The sequence below is a fragment of the Marmota monax genome, unplaced genomic scaffold (genome assembly GCF_021218885.2).
Source record: "Marmota monax isolate L192 unplaced genomic scaffold, Marmota_monax_Labrador192_F-V1.1 WCK01_AAM20220418_F8-fsc01468, whole genome shotgun sequence".
Classification (NCBI taxonomy): Eukaryota; Metazoa; Chordata; class Mammalia; order Rodentia; family Sciuridae; genus Marmota; species Marmota monax.
This window is the reverse complement of record NW_026694158.1, coordinates 29,544-50,152: the sequence shown is the minus strand read 5'-3', so window position 1 is coordinate 50,152 and position 20,609 is coordinate 29,544.

Genomic DNA, 20,609 nt, shown 5'->3' with positions numbered 1-20,609 from the left:
CATTTGAACTCTAGCTTCCTTCATGCATTACCCTCTCAGGGATTCCTTCCTGCAGGAATTTCAACCCTTCTACACTTTTCCTGGTTTCTCAGACCATACTTTGAAATCTCAGTGGAAGCCTCCATGACCCCCAAATTCCAGCATCCTGCAGACCTGCAGCACCAACACTATGTGTTTGATAGCAAGGTCTGCCACCATCTTGAGCCGTAGCCAAGGTTCCTGGGCCACGTTTGCAGCCATCTCTAAGTGTCTGGGGAGCTTAGCACAGTGAAAAAAACTTCCTAGCCTCCCTGTGAAGGCAGGGTGCACCCATGGTGCTGAGGCCCAATCTCCTGAAGTCACGGGGAGTGTACCCTGAAGAATCTGAATGCAGAGATACCCCAAGGAGGCTGGAATGCTGAGCAGGGCAGGACAGCAATAACTCCTCATACTAGGCTAATTCTTGTTGGTCAAACCTCAAATGACCTTTCTTCAGCCACACCCTTCCTGCCTCCAGTTACCATTCAGTTAACCCTTATCAGTGGATTAATCTACTAATTAGACTAAAGATCTCATTGTAGAGTTCAAAGCCAGCCTCGAGGTGGGAGGAAGATGGCGGCGAAGGGAGTGCACCAGCCCCGTGTACCGCGTCACTGTGCGGGAGAATGACGAGTTAGAATGGCTAAAAGCTATCTTGTTAGGAATTTCCAGCAAAATTGGGGTGCTCCAAAACCTAGAGGAAGGATTTCCATTGCACGAGGATCAGCTACGGGGGCCCAAATGCGAGAGATTTGTCCGCACGGAGGGTCACGCTGCTTATTCAGCAAATCGCCCCGCGGCTAGAGTCTGTGGGGCATGCTGGGAAACGACGAGATAGCAACACAAAGATACAGCGCTGCAGATTCTTCGGGCTTCTGCCAGCTGTGCAATCACCATGCTCAGGGCTGAATTCTGGGTTTGAGACGGGGGAAGGAAGCGGTCCAATTCGGTTCTCCACACCGGTCAGACCACAGAGGAAGCCAGCGGCCACCATCTTGGAGAGCTGACGTTACCATCCCTGTTGTCGACTGATCACAGCTCATTCAGCCATAGAACAGGTAATTTCAGGCTGCCATTCGCCTGCGTCTCGCAGACAAATTACTCAGGTTCAGTACTAAAGAACCTGTGGAAACTGCTTCTTGGAGCCTGCTCCTATCAGAACATACACCGGAACTGCTCTGGCCCAGGGCTAAAGAACCCGCGGAAACTGCTTCTCGGTCCGGGTCCTGCTGAATACTGTGGAGGTAAATACCAACCGAGCCTTCAGAGGCAGTGGCAACAGGATTGAGACAGGGCTTGTGAGGGCCAGTCAGGACTCACCCGTTGCTTTGGTCACCCGGCAAAGGGAATGAAATGCTGCCATTTGCATGGGATACCAACATGGCAGAGATCTGATGTCATCAGAAAGCGGCGAAGGAGAGAACTTCATCGATACCAGCGGCGACAGAAACAGTTGGTCTCCTGGTAAAGAAAGTGAGTCACAAACACCCGAGTCTCTCTCACTTTGTCATCAAGCCAGAGGGGCAGAGCAGAGCCGCCACCTGTGCCCGGAACAGGCCCAGCGGCCCGCCAGCGCAGTAGTCACATCACCCCAATTAGAGTAGGGGCAGAGCAGAGCAGCCACCCGCGCCCGCAAGGTAGGCAGACCTGCGACCGACCGGCAGGACAGGCCCAGGGGTCCGTGGGCATGGTAGGAGGGGCAGAGCAGAGCTGCTGCCCGCGCCCACAAGGTAGGCAGACCTGCGACCGACCAGAAGAACAGGCCCAGCCGTTCGTGGGTGTGGTAGACACGTCACACCAATTGGAGGAGGGGCAGAGCAGAGCAGACGCCCGCGCCTGCAAGGTAGGCAGACCTGCAACCGACCGGTGGATGAGGCCCAGTGGCCTGCCGGCGTGGTACACACGTCACCCCAATTGGAGTAGGGGCAGAGCAGAGCCTTCACCCGCACCCGGAACAGGCCCAGCGGCCCGCCGGCATGGTAGACACGTCACCTCAATTGGAGTAAGGGCAGAGCAGAGCCGCCGCCCGCGCCTGCAAAGTAGGCAGACCTGCGACCGACCGGCAGGACAGGCCCAGCGGCCCGTCAGTGTGGTAGACAGATCACCCAAATTGGAGGAGGAGCACAGCCGCCGCCTGCCCCTGCAAGGGAGACTTTTCAACTATACAAGAGCAATATAAATATATAGGGGGGAAATTTCAAAAACACAACAGTTTCACCAAGCAGAAACAAACGCGAGCAGTATGAAAAGACAAGGAAAGAAAGGACCACAAGCAATGCAGGTCAACTCAACGTTAGAAGAGGTAATAGCTGCAGCAGATAGAATGTCAGATAAAGAATTCAGGATATAGATGCTTCAGATGATCTGGAGTCTCAAGGAAGACAGCAAAATCAGACAATGAAAGATCACTTCAACAATGAATTACATAAACAAATCCAGGAAGCCAAAGATCAACTATACAGGGAGATAGAGGTTATAAAAAACAAACAAACAGAAATCCTAGAAATGCAGGAAGCAATAAACCAACTTAAAAACTCAATTGAGAATACTACCAGCAGAGTAGAACACTTAGAAGATAGAACATCAGACAATGAAGACAAAGTATTTCAACTTGAAAAGAACCAAGACAGCTCAGCAAGACTGTTAAGAAACCATGAGCAGAACATCCAAGAAATATGGGATAACATAAAGAGACCAAACTTAAGAGTCATTTGGATACAGGAAGATATAGAGGTCCAAACCAAAGGAACGAGCAATCTATTCAATGAAATAATTCGAGAAAACTTCCTAGACTTGAAGAATGAGACAGAATCCCAAATCCTAGAAGCCTACAGGATGCCGAATGTGCAAAATCATAAGAGATCCACACCTAGACACATTATAATGAAGATGCCCGACATACAGAATAAGGAGAGAATTTTAAAAGCTACAAGAGAAAGGAAGCAGATTACATTTAGGGGTAAACCAATCAGGATAACAGCTGATCTTTCAACACAGACTCTGAAAGCTAGAAGATCCTGGAATAACATATTTCAAACACTGAAAGAAAATGGGTTCCAACCAAGAATTGTGTATCCAGCGAAATTAAGCTTCAGGATGGAAGATGAAATTAAAACCTTCCACGATAAACAAAAGTTAAAAGAATTTGCAGCTAGAAAACAATCTCTTCAAAACATCCTCGGCAAAACATTACAGGAAGAGGAAATGGAAAATAACAATGAAAACCAACAGTGGGAGGTAGGACAGTAAAGGGGGGAAGAATAATCAAAGAGGAAAACAAACAATGTTTAGTAACAGAAATAAACAAATATGGCTGGAAGAACAACCCATATCTCAATAATAACCCTAAATGTTAATGGCTTAAACTCACCAATTAAGAGACACAGGCTAGTAGAATGGATCACAAAACAAGACCCAACAATATGCTGCCTACAGGAGACGCATTTGATAGGAAAAGACATACATAGGCTGAAGGTGAAAGGTTGGGAAAAATCATATCACTCATATGGACTTCGGAAACAAGCAGGAGTGTCCATACTCATATCAAATAAAATAGATTTCAAGCCAAAGTTAATCAAAAGGGATAAAGAGGGACACTACATACTGCTCAAGGGAACCATACACCAACAAGACATAACAATCATAAATATATATGCCCCAAACAATGGTGCAGCTATGTTCATCAAACTCTCTCAAGTTCAAGAGTCTAATAGACCACCATACAATAATCATGGGAGACTTCAACACACCTCTCTCACCACTGGACAGATCTTCCAAACAAAAGTTGAATAAGGAAACTATAGAACTCAATAACACAATTAATAACCTAGACTTAATTGACATATATAGAATATACCACCCAACATCAAGCAGTTACACTTTTTTCTCAGCAGCACATGGATCCTTCTCAAAAATAGATCATATATTATGTCACAGGGCAACTCTTAGACAATATAAAGGAGTAGAGATAATACCATGCATCTTATCTGAACATAATGGAATGAAACTGAAAATCAACGATAAAAGAAGGAAGGAAAAATCATGCATCACTTGGAGAATGAACAATAGGTTACTGAATGATCAATGGGTTATAGAAGACATCAAGGAGGAAATTAAAAAAATTCTTAGAGATAAATGAAAACACAGACACAACATATCGGAATCTATGGGACACAATGAAAGCAGTTCTAAGAGGAAAATTCATTGCTTGGAGTTCATTCCTTTAAAAAAGAAAAAAAAACAACAAATAAATGATCTCATACTTCATCTCAAAATCCTAGAAAAAGAAGAGCAAAACAACAGCAAAAGAAGTAGAAGGCAAGAAATAATTAAAATCAGAGCTGAAATTAATGAAATCAAAACAAAAGAAACAATTGAAAAAATTGACAAAACTAAAAGTTGGTTCTTTGAAAAAATAAATAAAATCCACAGACCCTTAGCCATGCTAACGAAGAGAAGAAGAGAGAGAACTCAGATTACTAGCATATGGGATGAAAAAGGCAATATCACAACAGACACTTCAGAAATACAGAAGATAATCAGATATTATTTTGAATCCTTATACTCCAATAAAATAGAAGATAGTGAAGGCATCGATAAATTTCTTAAGTCATATGATCTGCCCAGATTGAGTCAGGAGGATATAGACAACCTAAACAGACCAATATCAACTGAGGAAATAGAAGAAACCATCAAAAGACTACCAACTAAAAAAAGCCCAGGACCGGATGGGTATACAACAGAGTTTTACAAAACCTTTAAAGAGGAACTAATACCAATACTCTACAATCTATTTCAGGAGATATTAAAAGATGGAGAACTTCCAAATTCATTCTACGAGGCCAACATCACCCTGATTCCTAAACCAGACAAAGACACTTCAAAGAAAGAAAACTACAGACCAATATCTCTAATGAACCTAGATGCAAAAATCCTCAATAAAATTCTGGTGAATCGGATACAAAAACATACCAAAAAATTGTGCACTATGATCAAGTAGGATTCATCCCTGGGATGCAAGGCTGGTTCAATATACAGAAATCAATAAATGTTATTCACCACATCAATAGACTTAAAAATAAGAACCATATGATCATCTCAATAGATGTGGAAAAAGCATTCAACAAAGTACAGCATCCCTTTATGTTCAAAACTCTAGAAAAACTAGGGATAACAGGATCATACCTCAATATTGTAAAAGCAATCTATGCTAAGCCTCAGGCTAGCATCATTCTGAATGGAGAAAAATTGAAGGCATTCCCTCTAAAATCTGGAACAAGTGAGGGATGCCCCCTCTCACCACTTCTGTTCAACATAGTTCTCGAAGAAATTAAAGGCATAAAAATAGGAAAAGAAGAACTTAAATTATCACTATTTGCAGTTGACATGATTCGATACCTAGCAGACCCCAAAGGGTCTACAAAGAAACTATTAGAGCTAATAAATGAATTCAGCTAAGTGGCAGGATATAAAATAAACATGCATAAATCAAAGGCATTCCTGTATATCAGCGACAAATCCTCTGAAATGGAAATGAGGACAACCACTCCATTCACAATATCCTCAAAAAAAAAAAAATACTTGGGAATCAACCGAACAAAAGAGGTGAAAGACTTATACAATGAAAACTACAGAACCCTAAAGAGAGAAATAGAAGAAGATCTTAGAAGATGGAAAAATATACCCTGTTTATGGATAGACAGAACTAACATCATCAAAATGGCGATATTACCAAAAGTTCTCTATAGGTTTAATGCAATGTCTTTCAAAATCCCAACGGCATTTCTTGTAGAAATAGATAAAGCAATCATGAAATTCATATGGAAAAACAAAAGACCCAGAATAACAAAAGCAATTCTAAGCAGGAAGTGTGAATCAGGCGGTATAGTGATACCAGACTTCAAACTATACTACAGAGCAATAGTAACAAAAACAGCATGGTACTGGTACCAAAACAGGCGGGTGGACCAATGGTACAGAATAGAGGACACAGAAACCAATCCACAAAACTACAACTATCTTATATTTGATAAAGGGGCTAAAAGTGTGCAATGGAGGAAGGATAGCATCTTCAACAAATGGTGCTGGGAAAACTGGAAATCCATATGCAACAAAATGAAACTGAATCCCTTTCTCTCGCCATGCACAAAAGTTAACTCAAAATGGATCAAGGAGCTTGATATCAAATCAGAGAGTCTGCATCTGATAGAAGAAAAAGTTGGCTCCGATCTACATATTGTGGGGTCGGGCTCCAAGTTCCTCAATAGGACACCCGAAGCACAAGAGTTAATAACTAGAATCAACAAATGGGACTTACTGAAACTAAAAAGTTTTTTTCTCAGCAAAAGAAACAATAAGAGAGGTAAATAGGGAGCCTACACCCTGGGAACAAATCTTTACTCCTCACACTTCAGATAGAGCCCTAATATCCAGAGTATACAAAGAACTCAAAAAATTAGACAATAAGATAACAAATAACCCAATCAACAAATGGGCCAAGGACCTGAACAGACACTTCTCAGAGGAGGACATACAATCAATCAACAAGTACATGAAAAAATGCTCACCATCTCTAGCAGTCAGAGAAATGCAAATCAAAACCACCCTAAGATACCATCTCACTCCAGTAAGATTGGCAGCCATTCTGAAGTCAAACAACAACAAGTGCTGGCGAGGATGTGGGGAAAAGGGTACACTTGTACATTGCTGGTGGGACTGCAAATTGGTGCAGCCAATTTGGAAAGCAGTATGGAGATTTCTTGGAAAGCTTGTAATGGAACCACCATTTGACCCAGCTATTCCCCTTCTTGGTCTATTCCCTAAAGACCTAAAAAGAGCATGCTACAGGGACACTGCTACATCGATGTTCATAGCAGCACAATTCACAATAGCTAGACTGTGGAACCAACCTAGATGCCCTTCAATAGATGAATGGATTAAAAAAAATGTGGCATTTATACACAATGGAGTATTACTCTGCATTAAAAAATGACAAAATCATAGAATTTGCAGGGAAATGCATGGCATTAGAGCAGATTATGCTAAGTGAAGCTAGCCAATCCCTAAAAAAACAAATGCCAAATGTCTTCTTTGATATAAGGAGAGTAACTAAGAACAGAGTAGGGACGAAGAGCATGAGAAGAAGATTAACATTAAACAGGGATGAGAGGTGGGAGGGAAAGGGAGAGAGAAGGGAAATTGCATGGAAATGGAAGGAGACCCTCAGGGTTATACAAAATTACATACAAGAGGAAGTGAGGGGAAAGGGAAAAATAATACAAGGGGGAGAAATGAATAACATTAGAGGGGGTAGAGAGAGAAGAGGGGAGGGGAGGGGAGTGGATGGGGGATAGTAGAGGATAGGAAAGGCAGCAGAATACAACAGACACTAGTATGGCAATATGTAAATCAATGGATGTGTAACTGATGTGATTCTGCAATCTGTATACGGGGTAAAAATGGGAGTTCATAACCCACTTGAATCAAAGTGTGAAATGTGATATATCAAGAACTATGTAATGTTTTGAACAACCAACAATAAAAATAAAAAAAAAGCCAGCCTCAACAACTTAGTGAGATCCTAAGCAACTCAGTGAGACCCTGTCTCTAAATAAATGATAAAAAGTGCTGGGGATGTGGCTCAGTAGTAAAGAGCCCCTCAGTTCAATCCCCAGTACCAAAAATAAATTTCCTTTAGAAATTAAAAAAAAAAAGATCTCATTGTATTATCAATGCATCTTTGAAAATTTTTGCATTGCACTTTGGGGAGGCACTTCATATCTGAACCATAACCATATGGTAGTATTTGGTTCAATGCTAGTTTTGTCAATTACTCACAAAGTATGTTGAGTGTGCCAAGTGAAATAATGGACTCCACTATTTCTGCTTGCAATTATGTAAGTTTTTCCTTACACATTCTATTGCCTTGATGTTAGATGCATAAGTATATATAGATTAGTGTTAGCATAGTACACACACACACTATTCAAATCCACTTTCAAATAACATCATATATCTTCATGATTTGTGCAGTTACCTTTTAACAGATTATTTCCACTTTATTTCTCATAATTTATAACATTGATGCCATTCATTTCACTTATCCTTGTATTATTATTGCCCAATGCAATTCAATTAATATTCTTATATTTGATTATATATAGAGTAAGAAAAATGAAGATTTTATTTTACCTTTATTTACTATTCATGTAATGTAAATAGATAAATAATTCTTTCCTTATGTTTATATTAGTTGTTTTCTTACTTATTAATTTTCCTTCCTTCCAAAAAAATCTCTTAAAATTTCTTGCAAGGTAGAGCTATGACAAATTTTCTCAATTTATGTTTCAATAAGTCTTTATTTGTTCCTCATTTTTAAAGGTTAATTTTCACTATATTCATAATTATTGATTGATTTTTTTGACACTTTAGATATTTCACTCCACATTTTTATTTCCTTTTTTTGTTCTTTTTAAATGGCTTAAAAATTTTTGTTTGAATTAGTTATACATGACAGTAGAATGCATTTTGACACATCATACATAAATGGAGTACAACTTCTCATTCTTTTAATTGTACACGATGTAGAATCACACCAGTCATGTAATCATATATGCACACAGGGTAATAACGTGTAATTCATTCTATTATTCCCATGTCCCCTTCCCTCCCTTCACTCCCCTCTGTCTAACCCAAAGTATCTCTATTCTTCCATAGCCCCCACCCCCTATTGTGAATTAGCATTCTCATATCAAAGAAAACATTTGGCCTTTTTGGAGGGAGGGTTGGCTTATTTCACTGAGCATGATATTCTCCAGCCCCATTAACTTACCTTCAATGCCATAATTTAGTTCTTCTTTAAGGCTGAGTAATACTCCATTGTGTATATACATCACATTTTCTTTATCAATTCATCTGTTGAAGGGCTTCTATGTTGGTTCCATAGCTTGGCTATTGTGAACTGTCCATCTGTGTTTTTGATTGCATAGTATCTGACAAGAAGTTTAATATAAGTCTTATCCTGGTTCATTTTTAATATTTTGTTCCCCTTCTCTGGCTTTTAACAGTTTTTTCATTGTGTCTGTTTTTTTGAAGTTTGAGTATGAGTTGCCCCATGAGTGGATTTTTGTTTTTAGTACTTTTTTGGTCTTCATGATTTGTCGCTTGGTGTCTGTCATTAATGTTAAAAAATTCTTCAGTCAATATTGCTTTAAAATTTATCTGTTCCTTTTCATCTTTCTTCAATCTCTAGAATTCCCATTGTGCACATTACATCTTTTGCTGTCATGAAGTTCTTGGAAATTGTATTTAAATTTTTTTCTCTTCGCAATTTAAATTGAGATGCTTCTCTTCACCTCTTCAAGATTATTGATCCTGTCCTTGACTGTGTCCAATTTACAGATGAACTAATCAAGGACATTCTTGTTTTCTGTAGTATTTTGATTTCCATTATTTTTAATCTTTATTAGAATCATCCACTTTTTGCTTGAATTACCCCTCTAGTGTTGCATTCTGTCCACTATTTCCAGTAGACCTTTGCCGTAGTAATCATAGTTATTTTAAATTACAAGTTTTTTTTTTTTTTGTCTTTTAGCATTCCTTGTAATTTTTCTTCAAGAGTCAGACATAATATATCCGATTCTGAAACTAAGGTAGAGTGGTTCCCCTTTATCCATGATTTCACTTTTTATAGTTTTATTTACTAGTGATCAAATATGGTATGACAATATTAAATGGAAAATTCTAGAAATAAGTAGTTCATAAATTTTGAATTGTGTACTGTACTGAGTAGTGTGATGAAATCTCATGGCATCCTGCTCTGCCCTGCTTAGGATGTGAATCATCCCTGTAGCAAGCATATCCAACTACACACCCAATACCATGAAGGTTTGATGATCCAGGGTCACTCAAAATCCACGATGCTCCTTCTTATGTACTGTCAGGTCAATAGAAGCCTAATGCTGCCTCACAATGCCTTCATTATTCACCCACAGAATCTCATCACAGAGGCCTGGCATCACCTCACATCATCATCATCATAAGAAGGATGGATAAGTAGAGTACTCTAAGATATTTTGAGACTATCTTAATTTTTATTGTAGTACAGTTGTAGTTGTTCTACTTTATTGTAGTTATTGTTGTTAACCTTTTACTGTGCTTAATTTATAAGCTAAAGTTTAACATATGTATGTATGTATGTAGAGGAGAAAACATAGCATGCACATATAGGGTTTGGCAAATCTTGTGGTTTCTGCCATCCACAGTTGATCTTGGGAGTATCTTCCATGAATAAAAGACAAAGACTAAATAAGCTGTCAGTGAGGATTTATCAGCAGTTAGGTTATGCTTGCTGTTTACATTAGCTCTATATGTGAGAGGATAAGATTTCCTCTAGCATTTTTGTTTTTTATCTCCTCTGTTGTTTTGAATTTCATTAGAAATGACCTCATATATGAAATCCAAGTATTGAAGTTCTTCCAGGTATAATCCACCATTATTATACAGCAGCTTCATTCATGTAGTGTGGGAAGAAGAGATGCATCTGGAATCCTCTGGGTCTCAGTATTTTAGTAGTCCTGGGCCTCTGGGTTGTGCCAGTTGCAGGTACTTCTTAGATTTACTGCCCTTCTTAGGTGAGACAGGTTAGATATAGAGGGGTAGAATGGGGTAATTTTCCTTTCACCAAGTTGGATAAGGCTTTGGTGAAGTCTTTTCCTTCTAGGTTAGTCTTTTTGTGTGTGTGTGTGTAGAATACTCTTGGCTTACTTTAATATTTTCTTTTCCCCTCCCTCTGAAAAAAAAACATGAGACTTTAGAGCTTCACGTTAAGAAGCTGGCATGACTTCAGAAGTAAAAGCCATAAAATCTTAGGGCCTTCATCAGACTGAATCACCAGGAGTTTATAATTCTCAAGTTAGTCAATATTCAGCTTAACAAAGCTTTTTTTTAAGAAAAAGGGAAATGTAAATAGAATCTGTTTACCTAGAACATTGTGGGGACAAGTGCATGAAGTACTGCATACATGGCATATGTTAAGGGCATCTAAGTGGCAAACCACTCCCCTGTGGTAGGCATGTGAGTGGCAAACCACTTATCCCATAGGCACAGGCCTGGGCATGAGGCCATGTTGCAGTCCCTGCACTTGCTCCACGGCCTGCTCCTCAATTGGTCACTGCAAGGACAGTTGGCCAGAAATTGTATTGGTGGCTGCCTGTACTCTGCTTAGCTACTGCCTGAATATATATACATGGTAACTGCACAATAAAATCAGACCTGCTCTCCTTCTTGGTCTCTGGAGGTCTTGATTAGGGAATTTGAAGCCACACTCTCCTCTACACTGTTCCGTGGACCTCCTTGCTGAACAAAAGACAACCCATGCAGAACTTGCTGCAAATGAAGAAAAAAAATAAGAAATATAAAGTTTCATAAATAATGAATTTGGGACATGAGATTGACTTGTCTTCTGTGAACAAGAGTCACTTTTTGTTCCAGGGAATTCTTATCCCAAAGGCAAACTGGAAACCAATGAAGACTCTGCAACAAATTTAACCAGGAAAGAGTTTGCTCCTCTGGGAAAGCAGCTGTCCTCTTGGGGCAATGGCTTAGACACTGGCAAATGGCTCACTCATCTACAAGTTCTTTCAAGACAGACTTTAAGGGTTTTGCCTTACTGTGTTGCTGGCAGCTGGTGGCACTGTGTCATAAACCAAAAGTATTTCAATACATTTATTATAATTATTAGCGCATGTGAATTGCACAAAATAATTGGTTTCAATATGAAATTTCCATACATGCATTCAACATGCTTTGATTCTATCTACTCTCTTACCCTCTCCTTAACTCCCCTTGTCTCTTACCCTTTCCTGACTGTCTTCCTCCTACTTTCATGTCATCTTCTTTCCTTCCTATATTCTACATGTGGAGAGAACACATGCAATACTTGTCTTTCTGAGTCTGGCCTATGTCACTTAATATGATCATCTCCAGTTCCATCCATGTTTCTGCAAATGACATAATTTTATTCTTAGTCTGACTGGGGAAAATCCTGTTGTGTGTGTGTGTTTGTGTGTGTATGTATGTGTGTGTGTGTGTATGTTTATATATATCATCTAGTTATCTGTTTATGGGTTCCTAGGCTGATCCATAACTTCACTGTTTTTAATTGTGCTAAAATAATTATGGGTATGCATGCATATATTAAGTATTCTAACTTTATTTCTGTTGGATAAATTCTGAGAAGCAGTATACTTGGATGATATGATAGTTCTTTTTCAGTTTTCTGAAAATACTGATTTCCATAAATGTTGTACTAATTTACATTCCAACCAGGAGTGTATAAGAACTCCCCCTATATCCTCACCATCATTTATTGATATTTATATTATAGATGATTGGCATTCTAACTGAAGTTAGAATGAATCTCAATGTAGTTTTGATTTGCATTTCCCTAAATGGCTAAAAATGATAACATTCCTTTCTATAATTGCTGCCTATTTGTACTTTTTTCAAGGAGTGTCTGTTTAGTTTATTTGTCCATTTACTATATTGGTTGTGTGTGTGTGTGTGTGTGTGTGTGTGTGTGTGTGTGTGTGTTGAGATTTTTGAGTACTTTATATAATTTAGATATCAACCCTCTTTTGGAAGAGAAGCTGACGAAGATTTTCTCTCATTCTGTAGGTTCTCTCTTCATGCTTGTTCTCTCTTCATGTGGTTTCCTTTGCTGTACATAAACTTCTAAATTTGATGCCAGTTAATTTATCAATTATTGGTAATATTTTCTGAGTTTTAGGAGTCCTATTGAGGAAGTCACTACCTGCAACTATATGTTAGAGTGTTGCCCCTATGTTTTCTTGTGGGAATTGCAAAGTTTCTGGTCTAATCCCTAGGTCTTCATTCCACTTTGACTTGACTTTTGTATAGGGTGAGAAATAGTGATCCAGTTTAATTCTTCCATATATGGCTTCCTAGTTTTCCCAGCACCTTTTATTAAAGAGTCTTTCTTCTCCCAATTGTATTTTTTGGCACATTTTCAAGAATCAGATGGCTTTAGTTCTGTTTTCTATTCTGTTCTATTAGTTTACATGTCTGCTTTTATGCCAGTACCATGCTGTTTTTGACACTAAGTCTCTGTAGTATTGTTGTAGGGACAAATGAGGCAAGACACCAAAGATAGCAGGAAACAGTTTATTTGGCTGCAGCCAGGTTGAGAGGGCACAGCATTTTCTGTAATCAATCAATCCCCTGAACCCCGAGTTCAGGGAGTTTCAGAGTTTTATACCCAGCGTGTAAGGGGAGGGGCTCAGAAGTTCACAGTCTGCAGAAGTTCACATAAAAGCAGCTTTTTCTTTTACTGTTCTGGGCAAGTTAACTCTTCAAGGACAACACCTGAGAAGGGGAGAGCTTCTTCTCCCCTTTCTTTCCTCCCCCTGCCAGCTGTTATCATGGAGCCCAATTGTAACTTATCTTAAAAATGTAGACATCAAGCCAGAGACCTTGTTTGCACATTTCTTCAAAGTACTATACTTGATATGTTTGTGAAAACTAGTAAGGGGGTGTCCAGCACCTGGAGTGCTGGTATCTTCTTGGCCAGTGGCAAAGTAAACAGGGTGACATGAAAATAGGAAGTTTATCTACATTGGACTCATTTGCAGAGACTCTTTTGCTGACAGTCCCAAAATCAGCCATGGTGAAGAGGGCTTTTCTGTGGGGAAAGGGAGTGTCCACTTCAGTATAATTAGAAATTTGGTATTCTGATGCCTCCAGCAGTGCTCTTTCTGATCAGGATTGTTTTTGCTGTTCTAGATCTTTATCATTTTTTTTCCATATAAATTTTAGGGTTTTTTCCTGGTTCTTTGAAAAATGTCATTGGTATGTTGGTGAGGATTTCATTGTATTTGTAGATCACTATTGGTAGTAAGGTTACTTTAACAGTATCAGTTGTTAAATTTGTTAAAATGGTGATAATTTAAGTTCTTCTTTTCCTATCTTAATGCCTTTAATTTCTTTTGTCTGTCTAATTGCTCTGGCCAGTATTTCGAGAACTATATTGAATAGAAGTGGTGAGAGAGGGCATCCTTGTCTTGTTCCAGATTTTAGAGGGAATGCCTTCAGTTTTTCTCCATTTAGAACGATGCTAGCCTGAGGCTTAGCATATATAGCTTTTACAATGTTGAGGTAAGTTACTGTTATCCCTAGTTTTTCTAGTGTTTTGAACATAAAGGGATGCTGTACTTTGTCGAATGCTTTTCTGCGTGTATCGAGATGATCATATGGTTCTTATCTTTAAGTCTATTGATGTAGTGAATAACATTTATTGATTTCCGTATATTGAACCAGCCTTGCATCCCAGGGATGAATCCTACTTGATCATGGTGCACGATCTTTTTGATATGTTTTTGTATCCGATTTGCCAGAATTTTATTGAGGATTTTTGCATCTAAATTCATTAGGGATATTGGTCTGTAGTTTTCTTTCTTTGAGGTGTTTTTATCTGGTTTGGGAATCAGGGTGATATTGGCCTCATAGAATGAATTTGGAAGTTCTCCATCTTTTAATATCTCCTGAAATAGATTGTAGAGTATTGGTATTAGTTCTTCTTTAAAGTTCTTGTAAAACTCTGCTGTATATCCATCCAGTCCTGGGCTTTTCTTGGTTGGTAGTCTTTTGATGGCTTCTTCTATTTCCTCACTTGATATTGGTCTGTTTAGGTTGTTTATATCATCCTGACTCAATCTGGGTAGTTCATATGTCTTAAGGAATTTATCGATGCCTTCACTGTCTTCTATTTTATTAGAGTATAGGGTTTCAAAATAATTTCTAATTATCTTCTGTATTTCTGAATTGTCTGTTGTGATGTTGTCTTTTTCATCCCGTAAGCTAGTAATTTGGGTTCTCTCTCTTCTTCTCTTTGTTAGTGTGGCTAGTGGTCTATCAATTTTATTTATTTTTTCAAAGAACCAACTTTTAGTTTTGTCAATTTTTTCAATTGTTTCTTTTGTTTCGATTTCATTGATTTCAGCTCTAATTTTAATTATTTCTTGCCTTCTACTGTATTTGCTGCTGATTTGTTCTTCTTTTTCTAAGGCTTCGAGGTGTAGTGTGAGGTCATTTATTTGTTGGCTTTTCCTTCTTTTAAGGAATGAACTCCATGAAATGAATTTTCCTCTTAGTACTGCTTTCATAGTGTCCCAGAGATTTCGATATGTTGTGTCTGAGTTTTCATTTATCAATTAAGTCTAAATTATTAATTGTATTATTGAGCTCTATGGTTTCTTTATTCAACTTTTGTTTGGAAGATCTGTCCAGTGGTGAGAGAGGTGTGTTAAAATCTCCCATGATTATTGTGTTGTGGTCTATTTGACTCTTGAACTTGAGTAGAGTTTGTTTGATGAATGTAGCTGCACCATTGTTTGGGGCATATATATTAATGATCTGATCCTATACCTAGAAGACACAAAAGGGTCTACAAATAAACTACTAGAGCTAATAAATGAATTCAGCAAAGTGGCAGGATATAAAATCAACACGCATAAATCAAAGGCATTCCTGTATATCAGCGACAAATCTTCTGAAATGGAAAATGAGGAAAACCACCCCATTCACAATATCCTCAAAAAAAGAATAAAATACTTGGGAACCAACCTAACAAAAGAGGTGAAAGATTTATACAATGAAAACTACAGAACCCTAAAGAGAGAAATAGAAGAAGATCTTAGAAGATGGAAAAATATACCCAGTTCATGGATAGGCAGATCTAACATCATCAAAATGGCGATATTACCAAAAGTTCTCTATAGGTTCAATGCAATGCCAATCAAAATCCCAATGGCATTTCTTGTAGAAATAGATAAAGCAATCATGAAATTCATGTGGAAAAATAAAAGACCCCAAATAGCAAAAGCAATTCTAAGCAGGAAGTGTGAATCAGGCGGTATAGCGATACCAGATTTCAAACTATACTACAGAGCAATAGTAACAAAAACAGCATGGTACTGGTACCAAAACAGGCGGGTGGACCAATGGTACAGAATAGAGGATACAGAGACTAATCCACAAAGTTACAACTATCTTATATTTGATAAAGGAGCTAAAAGCATGCAATGGAGGAAGGATAGCATCTTCAACAAATGGTGCTGGGAAAACTGGAAATCCATATGCAACAAAATGAAACTGAATCCCCTTCTCTCGCCATGCACAAAAGTTAACTCAAAATGGATCAAGGAGCTTGATATCAAATCAGAGAGTCTGCGTCTGATAGAAGAAAAAGTTGGCTCCGATCTACATATTGTGGGGTCGGGCTCCAAATTCCTTAATAGGACACCCAAAGCACAAGAGTTAATAACAAGAATCAACAAATGGGACTTATTTAAACTAAAAAGTTTTTTCTCAGCAAGAGAAACAATAAGAGAGGTAAATAGGGAGCCTACATCCTGGGAATAAATTTTTACTCCTCACGCTTCAGATAGAGCCCTAATATCCAGAGTATACAAAGAACTCAAAAAATTAAACAATAAGATGACAAATAACCCAATCAACAAATGGGCCAAGGACCTGAACAGACACTTCTCAGAGGAGGACATACAATCAATCAACAAGTACATGAAAAAATGCTCACCATCTCTAGCAGTCAGAGAAATGCAAATCAAAACCACCCTAAGATACCATCTCACTCCAGTAAGATTGGCAGCCATTCTGAAGTCAAACAACAACAAGTGCTGGCGAGGATGTGGGGAAAAGGGTACACTTGTACATTGCTGGTGGGACTGCAAATTGGTGCGCCCAATTTTGAAAGCAGTATGGAGATTCCTGGGAAAGCTGTGAATGGAACCACCATTTGACCCAGCTATTGCCCTTCTCAGACTATTCCCTGAAGTCCTTAAAAGAGCGTACTACAGGGATACTGCTACATCGATGTTCATAGCAGCACAATTCACAATAGCTAGACTGTGGAACCCACCTAGATGCCCTTCAATAGATGAATGGATAAAAAAATGTGGCATTTATACACAATGGAGTATTACTCTGCACTAAAAAATGACAAAATCATGGAATTTGCAGGGAAATGCATGGCACTAGAGCCGATTATGCTAAGTGAAGCTAGCCAATCCCTAAAAAACAAATGCCAAATGTCATCTTTGATATAAGGAGAGCAACTAAGAACAGAATAGGGAGGAAGAGCATGAGAAGAAGATCACCATTACCAGGGTCGAGAGGTGGGAGGGAAAGAGAGAGAGAAGGAAAATTGCATGGTAAAGGAAAGAGACCCTCATTGTTATACAAAATTACATATAAGAGGAAGTGAGGGGAAAGGGGAAAAAACAAGAGAGAGAAATGAATTCAAGTAGATGGGGTAGAGAGAGAGAAGATGGGAGGAGAGGGGAGGGGAGGGGAGGGGGGATAGTAGAGGATAGGAAGGGCAGCAGAATACAACAGACACTAGTATGGCAGTATGTAAAAAAGTGGATGTGGAACCAATGTGAATCTGCAATATGTATATGGGGTAAAAATGGGAGTTCATAATCTGCTTGAATCAAATGTATGAAATATGATATGTCAAGAGCTTTGTAATGTTTTGAACAACTAATTAAAAAAAAAAAAAGACCAGAGAACATTAGACTCTTCTGGGGAGACAGAGGGCATGGCTCAGTCTCCCACATCTGGGAACATTGGGATGTAAGGAACACAAGTGGGAGAGAGAGACCGCTTGGATCCCCTCCTCATCAATAGCTCAGTATCTTTCCCCTCCCTCCCCCTTCTTTCTTTTCCTGTTCAGAATCCCAAAAATCCTTACAGAGAAAACTAAGAGTGCCATGCCTTCCTCAAAATCCTCCTGTGCATGCCAACTGGTTAGAATAACCTCAGGTTCTCACCCACTGCCTCAAAGTCCTGCAGGGTGTGGCCCCTGGGGCCTCTGTGGCTTTACTCTCACCATGCCCCTCACCCATGGCACTCCACCCATGCGGGGTTTTCCCTGATCCATCTGGATGCTGTTCCTTCCCAGAAACCCTGCTTGATTTCCCTGTGCATGGAATGCCAACTCCCCAACGATACAGGACTCCTTCCCTTGTCAATGGGCTTCTTCCTGAATCCCCATCCCAAAAATCTGCCACAGTATCCAGGAGGGACAGGTCTGTTTTTCCTAGTCCATGCCACTGCCTGGACCACTGCTATCTATGGTATGAATTTATTCATTGTCACACTCCTCTTCCCCAAGTATAATGTCATGGAAATCTGTGTGCCAGAACCAGACTGGAATTACTTGGAACATGAACACAAGTAACTCATGAGTGCATGAATGGGTTCTATGGGAAGTGGGAACTTAAGGCCAGAGATGACCTGAATTTGTCCTTTGAATACAGGTAGAAACACCATTTCTGAGCCCAGAAATAGCCTGGTGCTGGGCCCTGAATGCAGGAGGGTGATGATTTCTTCAAGTTCACAGCCACTGTGCAGAGGCTGCTGAACTTGTGGGATCCTGTATTACTCCAAAGTGAGTAGCTACAGAATGTGGGTGGAGAGGCCTGGGGAGCTGAAGGAACTGTGTATTTGGTTTGTCATCAAGATCAGTGGGGCCTAATCCTAGTGTCCTGGCAGAGCCCAGATTTTCTGACTGAGACCCACTGCCTATCTGCCATTCTCTGTCTCTCTCCTCTGGGTCCTTGGAGGCTGTGATGACCATTCTTGCCTTCTGTGTTCAGTGAGCCCACAAAGATCCCAGCTAGCCCCATGAGGTCCTAGTCATCACTTTTCCAGCTGCCCATAGTGGCTTAGACCAGGTGCATGGGACCTGTAGGAGGTGGGTATAGCTGGGAGCCATGAAATTGAGTCCTCAGTGGTGGAATCAGCCCCTGGCATAGGCCTCTGATGTACCCCAAGAGCCATGTCCAGGCAGGCCATGCCCTTTGCCACTGCCCAGCTCCTCTTGCTATGACCTGCTCCAGTCAGGGAACAAAGGAATGGTGATGACCTGGATTCATCTGTGCCCTAAGTCCTCTTGTTCTGCACCCAGATCCACTGTAATCACATAATCTATCTGGTTTAGTAGGTTCTAACTACACTGCTCTTTCCCCAGGGGCCCTAGAGTCAAAAGTTGGCCTCAGAGGGATTATGAACTGAGGGCCCAGATCCAGGATGTGGAAGGGTGGCTGAAGACAAGGACACCATGGGGACCTTCTAAGGGGAAGGTTGTGCATGGTTTCCTCGGGTTTCTTTCTAGTTAACCTTAGAGAGCTCCTGTTTTTTTCAGGGTTTTTGATACACCTGTGCAAGTGAACTTTATCCTATTCCTTACTGTCATTTGACTTTATTTCCAATTCATTTTTAAAATATTTTTAGTTGTAGTTGGACATAATGCCTTTATTTATTTTTATGAGGATTGAATCCAGTGCCTTGCATGTGCTAGATGAGTGCTCTACTGCTGAGCCACAACCCCAGCCCCTATTTCCTATCCATTTTTACAGTTTGAGAAACCCAGTGCCTTCAAAGATGCACACTCAATGACTCTACCATTACCATTTTCCCCTCTACAGAATGCCTATGTATTCCAGCTATTGTTTTCCTTGTTATTTACTCAACATACTCCCCAGAATCTGCCCTTGACTTCTGGGCCATGGCCCATGAGGACCTGAGTGTGTGACCATGAGGTATGTGTCCCGCAGACCCAGAACCACCACTGAGAGCCTCAGGCCCTAGGAGCAGAGGCCTCTGCAAGAGGATTTTCCCTGGAGTGTGCATCTTGGTACCTCAAATTGATCAGCAGAATAAGCCTAAAGTTAAATGATTGTCACCAGTACCTTGTGCTCCATTGAGCTTTTTTTCCTATTTCTTTCCATTTAAAGAGATATTTTAAGGAAAGCAATTCAGAGTCATCTGCAGCAGCTGCTGGCTTTTCCTAGAAAAAGCATCATTTCAAAGGCAGATCATGGGCTATGGAGATTAGCTGTGATTCATGACCAGGGAGATGTTTTTAAACATCAGCCAATCTGCTCTACTGGAACTGTGCACACCTATCACATGATGGGAAGTTCATTTTGCAGATGATTCTTTTGGATTTTAGCAACCCAAACTGTGAGAATAGTTTAACATGTATAAGAACCATAGTGTCTGTTTCATTTAATATCAGAAACAAATACTGTACCAATTCCTGTTAATTTCCTCACTGTCATTTCTACCATGAAATAAAGTAATTTCCATGGAATTATGAATAAGGTTAATGAGATTGTATAATTAGTCAAGAACTAACTTGAATGACAAAAATGTTGAACTAATTGAAGACTTAACTAGAAGCTCTTAAAATATTTTTTAAAACACAAGGCTTTCTATTTTAGTCAACTGTTTCACTGTTTCCTAAAGGACCTAACCAGAACAATTGTAAAGGAGAAAAAGTTTATTTGAAGAATAACAGTTTCAGAGGTCTTAGTCCATTAGGAGGCTGGCTCCATTCCTCAGGGCTCAAGATAGGACAGAAAATCATGAATGAAGAGTGTGGCAGAGGGAAGCAGATCACATGGTAACCCCAAAGCAGAGAGAGTTTCCACTCTCTAGATACAAAATATATACCCCATAGCTATGCCCCCAATAAACTACTACTTCCA